Source organism: Pteropus medius, unplaced genomic scaffold, assembly GCF_902729225.1.
Source record: "Pteropus medius unplaced genomic scaffold, Ma_sr-lr_union100, whole genome shotgun sequence".
NCBI lineage: Eukaryota > Metazoa > Chordata > Mammalia > Chiroptera > Pteropodidae > Pteropus > Pteropus medius.
Genome location: NW_024340849.1, coordinates 3,427,834 through 3,432,954, shown reverse-complemented (window position 1 = coordinate 3,432,954; position 5,121 = coordinate 3,427,834). Strand labels below are relative to the sequence as shown.

At 45.0% G+C, this 5,121-nt stretch overlaps 1 pseudogene; it reads left to right on the top strand.

The window, feature by feature from the left end:
- Positions 1–4,503: 4,503 nt before the first annotated feature.
- On the top strand, positions 4,504–4,622 carry LOC120590568 (uncharacterized; annotated as a pseudogene).
- The last annotated feature ends 499 nt before the right edge of the window (positions 4,623–5,121 follow it).

The window sequence follows — 5,121 nt, the reverse complement described above, 5'->3', positions numbered from 1 at the left end:
GCTATGGTTCGGATATTTAATGGAATATTACTCAGCCATAAAACATGGCATGAACTCATACCATTTGCAACAACATGGACGAACTTAGAGGATAGTAAGATAAGTAAAATAAGTCAGACAGAGAAAGACAAATACCACATGATTTCACTTACATGTAAAATCTAAGGAACAAAATGAATGAACAAACAAAACAAAAAAAGACTCACAGAGGCAGAGACCCAGCCAGGGATTGCCAGGCGGGAGGGGCTTGGGAGTGGCTGAGAACAGGAGGAGATTAAGAAGTGCATATTGGTGGTTACAAAATAGTCACGGGATGTCAAGTACGGCATCGGGAATATAGTTGGTAATATTGTAATAACAGCGTACAGTGCCAGGTGGGCACCAGACCAATCGGGGGACCACTGGTCTAACCACTGGTCTAATCAGGCTGTACACCGGGAACTAACAGAATACTGAATGTCGCCTGTAATTAAAAGTTAAAAAGAAGAAAAGCCAACTGAAGGATATCTAAAATACCATTCAAATATGTTCTCTGGGTTTAAGATAAACCCAGGTAAGGGTGTCACTGGCGGATGGAGCACTACAGAAAAGCTTCGTGGAGAAGCAGAGTTTCAGGTCGCAGCAGAGAGAGCGGAAGACAGGCAGGGTGTCACAGGGCTGGGCTCTCGCGAGTCTGCGTCTGCGGGTGTGAGTGTGATCTGGTTTGCATGCCCACCACTCTGCAAGTACACCAGCTGCCTGGCAGCCCCTCCCTCCCTCACTCGTCCTTCTGCTTCCTCCTCGAAAAAAAGCTTCAGGTGCAGACAACACTTTCCCAGGTGAAGGAGATCGACTGCTGACCAAGGGTCAAGAGCCTTAAAACAGGTGCTTTAGGGAGAAAAGCAGAAACAAGGAGGCTTCTGACAGATCATCTGTCATCACTACGTACCAGAAGTCGTGATGGAGCCATGATGCCTACCTGAAAAGCGAATCGATGTTCCATAACCAGACTGCCGCTGGGACAGGCAGGGCAGGATTCCAAGGCGCCACGTCCTTGAAGGGCCGAGAGGTACACTGCTTTCTGGGTCACAGTGACACAGGTCACGCCCCACTGGGCCACTGTGACACAGGTCACAACCCACTGGGTCATGCTGGCACGTGTCACACCCCACTGGCACAGGTCACACCCCACTGGGGTCAAAAGATCATGTGACATGGCTGACAAGACACACTGGAGCTAACAAGTCGCTTTTGTGCAGTCGAGACAGCTGTGTGACGTTGACACTTTGGGCATCAGTTACGTGACACTCTTGACCACTGCTACAGGAACCGAAGGAGGCAACGCATTTCAGATATCTGCAAACGGCCAAGCGCCATGTGGCGTCTGGTGACGTGATGCACGTTCCTAAGTCTCAAACGCGCCTGCGTGCAGTTATGACCTGGAGTGCGTGGGTGACACCAAAGGGACCCCCTGACATGCTCGTAGCTCCCACGTGTCATCACAGCGCCCGCCACTGACACCATCACCCAGAGAAGAGGTTTTCGTCTGACGAGACGTCCCTTGGCGGTCACCAGACCTCGGTCCCCGGCGGGGCTGGACTTTGACACGCTCCTGCCACACAGACATCGTCTTGGTATCAACTCATAAAATGCACTTTGAAGCGAGGGTTCCAGAAGACACACTAAAGCTGCTGATGGCTAAACTGTCCTTATTTAGGAAATATGCTAAAAACGGCATCTGGAAACGCTCCTCCGTCAAGCCGAGGCTGGTTTTCCAGCAGTGCCGTGAGCGGCAGCCCAGGCTGTCACTGATGCTGGTGTCAACCGAGTGTCTTATTGCTGTGGGGGCGCTGCCGCTTAGAACATCAAACCCTGAATCCAAACGACGACATCAACTAACTTTTCTGACAATCTTAGGCTACATCAAACAAACAAACAAAAAACCTTAAAATGTAATCAGAATGCCATGCATTTGAATAAAGCCTTAGAGTTTTAAAGACGCATTTTAGCCTCTGCTTATTCATGTACTTGAGATGCACTAATTGAAAACCTTGCAGCTGCTGTGGAATTTGAAACTCAAAAGTAGTGGCCAAGAAAGACAAAATCATCGCCCTCGAGGGGCTTACTTACACACCCTTCGAGCCAGCCAGAAGACAGCCACCTGCGAAAGCCCGCGGCCAAGGCTGCTGGACGTCACCACCTCACGTCGCGACGGTCCTGAAACAGCACAGGATCGGTCAGGGCGGCCATGAGCAAGGCTGTCACGCACCCAGGGGCTTATTTGTCCTGCTGTCTCTGCCACATTGACACATCACTGTGGTCGCTAGTAAGGGCCTCAGGTTTAATTCCAAGTACAATCACATGCTGTTGGAGGATTTTAAGCAGCAGCATCGATGAATTAATTCAACATTTAAAAGCATCATTTTAGCATGTCATTTTCATAATGTGCATTGTAATCAAACTGCGGGAGGTAACTCACTGATGCCTCACGACATGTCCAAGGAAATTCAACTAGTCAGAGAGGCAGACAGAAAGCACCGAACCTGAGTTCTCACTGGCTAGTTTCTCTCCTTCTCAGTGGCCTCCCCTCCCTCATGTCTGCCTCTAACCGAGTTATGTGCCACAAAATAAATGTCGGATGGAAACATTTTCTTCCAACGTCCACGTATCTAAAATTATTTCTGATTATCCTGGTACCGTGAGGCTGAGCTGATGATAAATGGGAGCATGGCCGAAAATGCACTTAAAGAGTTAAGAGTAATGAAACGGTTTTCAATAAAAAGACATAATCTGATTGACTGAAATAAGTTGCACATGACTAGGCGAACAAGGTTCTATTTAAACATTCCACTTTAAATCGCTTCTTTCCATTTCTTTCTGGAGATATATGAACTAATCTGTCTGGAGCACCCCCCACCTCAGCCTGTCGCTTCCTTTGCTGGGATCGGCTCTGCTCAAGGTCAGCCATCCTTACTTCAAGGTCACTCCACGCTGTATGCCCCTCTTGTTCTTCATATGACCTCCAGCTTCTACCGCAGCACCTACCACGAAGAAAAAAGGCAGCAGGTATGTTTACAATCGATGCCATTGCTCTAAACGCACTGAAAACACAAGAATATAAGCAGTGAACACGTTGAGAGAGAAAGTGCTAGGGGACTGTCCAGAAAAACAGAAATAATGGAGGAAATAAAAATCAGTAAAGCAGGTCCTAAAGCACCTTAAGAATTTGACGAATCCTACCACTAAGAAAGAAAGAAGCCTTTGTTTCTGTTGGTATCAATGTCTAGATATCCTGACCATCCTTTGGCTAAAAACGACTAAAACTGTTAAGTAAAATGGGAAAATCTATTTAAATACCTTTAATTTTCTGTCGAGAAATTAAGAAATAGTCATAACCCCAAAACGAAGTAAAATTTGGACTTCACAGGGCTGGGCACAGCACGGAGTCGAGTTTGCCCTTGAAGACACTGACTGAACTGGAGGCATTTAAACCCGGTTTGGGCAGCCGGCAGGTCGTGGTGTCAGGAGCTGAGGTTTGCTCAAGGATGGGGCAAAACAGGAAATCTCCCTGCAAACAAACCCCAGCTGTGAAGGTGGCGACCATCACAAGCGTGAGGAGACCATGGGGAGCGTGGTGGGTCTCGAACCTTGGCATAGAGGGGAGGGTTGAAAAGTAAAGAACCGAGAAGACCAATAGAGGTCCATAACCCCGTCGAGTCTTCATCAGTAGGGAAACCCTTCCTCAAAGAAAACGCCAGGCGCAGTCAGTTTACAGAAAGACCCATCAAATATTCAAGGGTCAAATGCATCTTGCATAAACCATTTCAAGGTACAGAAAAAGTGACGACGCTTCAAATGCGTTCCGGCTAAGCTTATACTATGGCAGAAGAGGTCAGTGCTGGGAGGAAAACTGAGAGGCCAACCTTGTTTGTGAACACTGATGAAAAACCCAAACAACACTACGAACCAAGCCCAACCATTCTGAAAAGGATAGAACAGCAGGAACGTTTTAATAGAAAAACTTACGGACAAATCAATTAATTCATTACATCACACGGACATATAAAAGAAGTCAAACCCCACGATTATCTCATTAGAGACGGAAAATTTATTTAAGAAAATGTAACGTCCATTCAGAAGAAAAATCTATAGAACTGGAAAAGGGAAACAATGACTCATTAACAAAATATACAGTAATTTTAAGTCTTTACAGTTAAATAATTATGACCAAGAATAAGTTAAGAATCTCCTGTAACAGCAAGTCTAGTCAACCTTGCCCTGAAGGATTTTGTCACTGCAATGAGGCAAGAAAATATATTTTTTTGAAAGAAAAATAAAAATTATCACTATTTGCATGTAAAAATTATTGGAATTAATAAGGATGAAGCTGTAAGTTGAAATCAAAATCACTATATAAAATCTGTACATAAGTAAGAGTTAGGAAAATGTAATGAAATATATCAATTACATTTATACCAAAATTATTAATTACCTAAAAAATAGATCTTAAAAATATATTTTGTGGTCTATGGCCATGCCTCCCTGATCAAGCCCAATCCCATCTAAGCTCGGAAGCTAAGCAGGGTCGGGCCTGGTTACTACTTGGATGGGAGACCACCTAGGAAGACCAGATACTATAGGCATAACAAATAAAAAATAAAGAAATAAAGGATTGTAAGCTGACAAGGTCCTTGCAATATCTGTGAAGTCAACCAAGGGTTGCCTCAACTAAAAAAAAAAAAAAAATTAGAAAGCTTTGATAAATGTTACTAAAGTACAACAAATTAAAAGGAAAATTATATCTAACTAATGGATTTCAAGACTCATTACCATGAAGACGTCCATTTTATAAACACTTTCTAAAAACAGTTCAACTTTTTACAGTGATTCAAAGCAATTCTCTAGGCATCACAAAGAGTATTTTGGGCGAAAGTTGACAAGCTCTTCTATCCATAATGACACGTTGTCTTAATCGACCACGATGGCTTCGTGATCATTTCGGCGAGAGCCAGTGTGACCTCCCCAGGTAAGACGTCAGCACCGCCCCCGCCCCTCAGCGCTGGCGCCCCCAGTACCGCTGGCCTCACCCTGGTCTCCACCTCTTCCACTGCGATTATCTTGTGACGTATAAGCGTGAGCCCA